The sequence below is a fragment of the Saccopteryx bilineata genome, chromosome 7 (assembly GCF_036850765.1).
Source record: "Saccopteryx bilineata isolate mSacBil1 chromosome 7, mSacBil1_pri_phased_curated, whole genome shotgun sequence".
NCBI classification, from domain to species: domain Eukaryota; kingdom Metazoa; phylum Chordata; class Mammalia; order Chiroptera; family Emballonuridae; genus Saccopteryx; species Saccopteryx bilineata.
In genome coordinates, this window is record NC_089496.1 from 24,586,618 (window position 1) to 24,592,664 (window position 6,047).

At 38.2% G+C, this 6,047-nt stretch overlaps 1 pseudogene; it reads left to right on the forward strand.

Annotated features, from left to right (window-relative positions):
- The first annotated feature begins 467 nt into the window (after positions 1 to 467).
- On the forward strand, positions 468 to 1,031 carry LOC136311128 (NADH dehydrogenase [ubiquinone] 1 beta subcomplex subunit 6-like; annotated as a pseudogene).
- Positions 1,032 to 6,047: the final 5,016 nt, after the last annotated feature.

Here is a 6,047-nt window from a genome sequence, read left to right on the forward strand (position 1 = left end):
GGCTCTGGTGTGGCAGAGCGATGCCCCGGAGGGGCAGAGCATCGCCCCCTGGTGGGCATGCCGGGTGGATCCCGGTCGGGCGCATGCGGGAGTCTGTCTGACTGTCTCTCCCCGTTTCCAGCTTCAGAAAAATACAAAAAAAAAAAAAAAAAAAGATGAACATAGAAGAGAAGAACTAAAAAGAATGGAATATTTTAAAGGATAAAAGATACAGATACTGAGACTTTAACAGGCACCATCTCCTAAATCAGGATGCCGACCAGATTTGAGTTCATCTGTTATCGTTGATCTACCGTTCTTACGTTCTGAGAGTGGTGTCCTGGGAAGGGTTCTGAGTTGCATTAGAACTCAGGTAGAGAAGAAATGTTGTCCTTGAGTACTGATGTCTTTCCTGGCATGGGAGAGTGAAGTGGTGGCATGTGTGCTACAGGTTTTTGATGTCTATTAACAAGTATTGGCAAGTAGTTATGGTCCAAGTGTGGACCTGCCAGAAATACAGGGCAAAGTCAGCCTTTTTAAGAAAATCCCCTGAAGAGAGGCATCCTGGCAAGGTCGCTTTGCCCAGCGGGAGTGCGCAAAGGGCCAACAGCCTGGTCCGGGGACCCGCCATTTCCTTCTGCCTGGATACCAGTGGTGGCACAACAGGGTACATGTCAGATGAGAAACTACGGTTGCAGCAGCAGCAAGAACTGAGAAGGTGATGGCTGAAAGACCAGGAGCTGAGACCTGCCCCACCTGCCAGTGAGCGCTGCCTCCTCAGAGAGTGGCCTTTGGAGAGATTCTGAAATACATTTCTATAGGACCAGGCCCCCTGGAAGAACCTGCTCTATAAGACATACTGATACACTATTCTTCTTTTTACTCTTGTATTTGCACCTGCCTGGATTGTTCATTATTATTTCAAATATCACGTGAATAGAAAACCAAATGTCATTGTTGAAAGGAAGCCCAGAATTCTCCCAGGTGATACGGTTCTGAAAGCTGGAGTAATAATTCTACCAATGAAAGAATTTTCTGATCAACATCATTAAAGATTAATTTGAAATTTCAAAGGCATAAGTTTTGTTGCTGCATTACCATATTACTGAATGTGTTTTCTGAAAAAGTAACTTTAATAAAGTATTATCTCAGATATAAAAAAAAAGAAGAAAAAAAAGAAAATCCACTGAAGGAACACAAATTTACTGAAAACAGCAAAACAAAACAAAATTCAAATACCAAAGACAAAAAGTAAAAATCAGGTAGGAGAAAACTTATTGGTATAACAGCTGATTTTACCAAGGTACATTTACTTGGGGGGGCACCATAGTTATCTCCCCCAAAACAGGTAGCATAACAGTATGAAGATTTTTTTTAGCATTTTCCATGCTCTAGACCAGTGGTCCCCAATCCCCCGGCTGCGGACCAGTACTGGTCCATGGGCCATTTGGTACCGGTCCGCAGAGAAAGAATAAATAACTTACATTATTTTCGTTTTATTTATATTTAAGTCTGAACGATGTTTTATTTTTAAAAAATGACCAGATTCCCTCTGTTACATCCATCTAAGACAGGGGTCCCCAAACTTTTTACACAGGGGTCCAGTTCACTGTCCCTCAGACCATTGGAGGGCCGGACTATAAAAAAAACTATGAACAAATCCCTATGCACACTGCACATATCTTATTTTAAAGTAAAAAACAAAATGGGAACAAATACAATATTTAAAATAAAGAACAAGTAAATTTAAATCAACAAACTGACCAGTATTTCAATGGGAACTATGCTCCTCTCACTGACCACCAATGAAAGAAGTGCCCCTTCCAGAAGTGCGGCGGGGGCCAGATAAATGGCCTCAGGGGGCCGCATGCGGCCCGCGGGCCGTAGTTTGGGGACCCCTGATCTAAGACTCACTCTTGATGTTTATCTCGGTCATGTGATATACATTTGTCTGTCCCACCCTAAAGGCCAGTCTGTAAAAATATTTTCTGACATTAAACTGGTCCATGGCCCAAAAAAGGTTGGGGACCACTGCTCTAGATAATATGAAATAACTTTACATTTATTAACTCATTCACTCCTCATGATTCACCCTGAAATGAGTACTATTGTTATCCCATTTATAGATGAGAAACTGAACTTCAGAGAGATTAAGTAATCTACAGAAGCATTTACAACACAATGCAAGAGCCAAGATTTTAATCTGGATTTATAAGATTTTGAAAATACACTTATATTCTTTATACATGTAACTTGAAGTTCTGTTTATACAGAACTTTTTAGGAAGGCCTTAAGATATATAAAAATATAATTTGTAAACGAAGTAAACTTTGCCCAATAAAAAGTAAATGTAATAGTATTTTTCTTAAAATACTGAAGGACAGCTGAAAGGATTAGTTTGTCACAAAACTATGATAATTTTTATCCCAGGGAGTTTTTTTTTTTATGTAACTGTATAATTAATTGATGGTTTGTTTAATTATTTTTTGAAGCATCCAATAAAACTAATCAGTATAGTATTTCTAGAGTCATCACTTTCTAATTTTTGATAAATAGTACCAACTATGTCTTTTCTAATCTTAAAATGGTGCTAGAATTCTATGACTTCTTAAAAATTGCAACTTACAGGCACAGTAAACTGTTTGAATTGTTGGAGTGTCCTTTTATTGGAATTCAGTCAAGTTTTTTTTTTTTTTTTTTTTTTTTTTACAGAGGCAGAGATAGACAGGGATAGACAGACAGGAACGGAGAGAGATGAGAAGCATCAATCATCAGTTTCTCGTTGCGCATTGCGGCTTCTTAGTTGTTCATTGATTGCTTTCTCACATGTGCCTTGACCACGGGCCTTCAGCAGACCGAGTAACCCCCTGCTGGAGCCAGCGACCTTGGGTCTAAGCTGGTGAGCTCTTTGCTCAAGCCAGATGAGCCCGCGCTCAAGCTGGCGACCTTGGGGTCTCAAACCTGGGTCCTTCCGCATCCCAGTTCGACGCTCCATCCACTGCACCACCACCTGGTCAGGCCAGTCAAGTTTTCTTAATAAAATATGTATATAATGAGGCCTGCCTTAAGAAGTGACTGTATTTCATAAAAATATATCATAGCCACAAAAGGTAAAAATTCTTTGAGTCTTTGTAAAAGGAAACAGTTTGTTATTAAGATCTCCAGAGCCTTAGCGAAGATCAGTTATTTTTCTAAAGTAAAAATAGAGCAAAAAAAAAAAAAATGCAACCATTCAAATGGGAGAAGATATTTGCAAACAACAGCTCAAACAAGTGGTTAATATCTAAAATATATATAGAAGAACTCTTATAACTCAACACAAAACAAATAATCTTAAAAAATAGGCAGAGGACCTGAGTGCACAGTTATTCCAAAAAGACATACAAATAGCCAACAGTTATATGAAAAGATGCTCAAATTTACTAATTAGAGAAATGCAAATCAAAACTATGAGATACCACCTCACATCTGTTTGAATAGCTATTATCAACAAGTAATAACAAATGTTGGAGAGGTTTTGGAGTAAAAGGAAACCATTCTCTGCTGGTGGGAATGTATACTAGTCCAGGCACTGGAAAACAATATGGAGGGTCCTCAAGATATTAAGAATAGAGTTACCCCTCTTCTGGGTATCTACCCCCAAAATTTGAAAAAATTTGCAAAGGTATATGCACTTCTATGTTCACTGCAGTATTATTCACAATGGTCAAGACATGGAAACAACCACCAGTGTCCTTCAGTGGGTGATGGATAAAGAAGATACGGTTCATATATACAACAGAATACTACTCTGCCATAATAAAAGATAAAATACTGCCATTTGCAACAACATGGATGGACTTTAAGAATATTATGCTAAGTGAAATAAGTTAGTCAGAAAAGCTAAGAATCATGACTTCACTCACATGTGGGATAAAAAACTAAAACTCATAGACACAGAAAACAGTATGGTGGTTACCAGAGGGAAAGGGGTGAGAGGGTTACTAAAGGGTAAAGGAGCCAAATATATGGTAACAGAAGATGATTTGACTTAGGGTGGTGGGTACACAGTGCAATATGATCATGTATCATAGAAATAAATACTTGAAAGCTATATAATCTTATTAATCAATGTCACCCCAATATATCTATTTAAAAGAATAAATATAGCATCTCTAAGACTATCAGTCTTACATTTTTCATAAACATGAGAAATATTCTAAAATGATGAGAGAAAACCATAGGCTAGGTTTGAAATTATTCTATATCAGTGGGATGAATTTCTTTTTCTATATTAAGAAGATAGTCATTAATTCTCATCAATGGTTCTCTCTGTCCCTTTCTATCTCTCATTTAATAAACTCCTGTACAGTAATCTGTTATCCTAAGGTGCCTTGTCATTTTGCCTAACCCAATCCACTACACCAAGGTCAAAACTTGAAAGAAAACAGGTTCTGTTGTGCTATTCTACCATCAGAAGATAGTCGTAATTGTAAAACTTCCCGTTGATCACGTGAGCTTTGACTCTACACAAGGAGTTGTCAAAGTTTTCTGTAAAAGGCCAGAGAGTAAATATTTTAGACATTGTGAATCACATTGTCTGTATCACAACTATTTAGTTCTGATGTGATAAAATGGAAGTGGTCATAGACAAAATATAGACACATACATGTGAGTATGTTCCATTATAACAACATAATTTTTTATTCATTGATTTTTAGAGAGAGAGTAAGGGAGAGAGACACACACACACAGAGAAAGAAACATCAATTTGTTGCTCCACTTATTTATGCTGTCATTGGTTGATTCTTGGATGTGCCCTGACCTGGGATTGAACCTGCTACTTTGGCCTGTTGGGATGATACTCGAACCAACTGAGCTACTATGCCCGGGCCTGCTTCATTATAACTTTATTTACAAAATCAACAGAAGGCCATATGTTCCATAGTTTGCCAACTTCTGCTTTGTGTTTTTCCTCAGGCCAAATTCACCACTTCCTCCATCCAAGCTGAAGATTGTGTGGGTAGAAATCTCACAAGAGCTACATTTGGCAGACAGTGTCAGGTTTTTCCATGGCACTAAACAAATTATCAACAGTCTTTATAATATTTGGGATATGGAAAAAGACCTTTGTAATATCAAACAATGGATGAGATTTCTTTTTGCTTTCTTCATTTCTCCTTCTTTATTTCTCCTTCTTTTCCTTCCTTCCTTCCTTCCTTCCTTCCTTCCTTCCTTCCTTCCTTCCTTCCTTCCTTCCTTCCTTCCTTCCTTCCTTCCTTTTTTCCTTCCTTCCTTTTTTCCTTCCTTCCTTCTCCTCCCCTTTCCCCATTTCCACCTCTCTCACATCAACAAATATGTTTTGAAACCCAAGTGGATGTTAGATGCTAAGGGCATATCATGCAGAAGTCCTAGCTTTAGGATGCTTTTAGTCAATATGAGAGAAAACAGAATAAAGAGACCATTTCAATGCAATGTTTTAGATATTACATTAGATATATGAAAAGAATATTGTGTGAAAAAATAGCTTTGGAGGCTATATTTCAACTGGATAAAACAGCTAAGTTTAGATCGAGAAGATGACTATCAGCCAGGCCAATGTCAGGGAAAAGTAGGCAGAAATATCCCCACTGGCAAGGTTCCATAACAGGTCTGGAATTATGAGAAACTATGGCAGCTCATTAAACTGTAAGAACATATAGAGCTCAGAGTACAAGATGGAATTGATAACAGATGAAGCTAGAAAGGCAGTCAAGGACCAAACCACAAAGGACCTTAAGGGCACCCTAGTTCAGATCACTCTCAGTTTTTTCCAGGACAGCTGAAAAAGCCTCCTAGCTTGTTTCCTGATCCTACCTGTCACTCATCTTTAATCTATTTGCCATATCATTGACAGAATGATTACCGTCTAATGTAATTCATATTTACTTCTTGTTAAACCTCTTCAATGGCTCCTCATTACGCTCAGAATTATTTTCAACCCCTTAATAAGACCCCAAATCCCATACCATCTGACCTTGACTATATCTCCAGCCTCATCTTTAGTCAGCTTTGTCGCCATGTTCTGGTTATTCTATAATTTAGGTCTT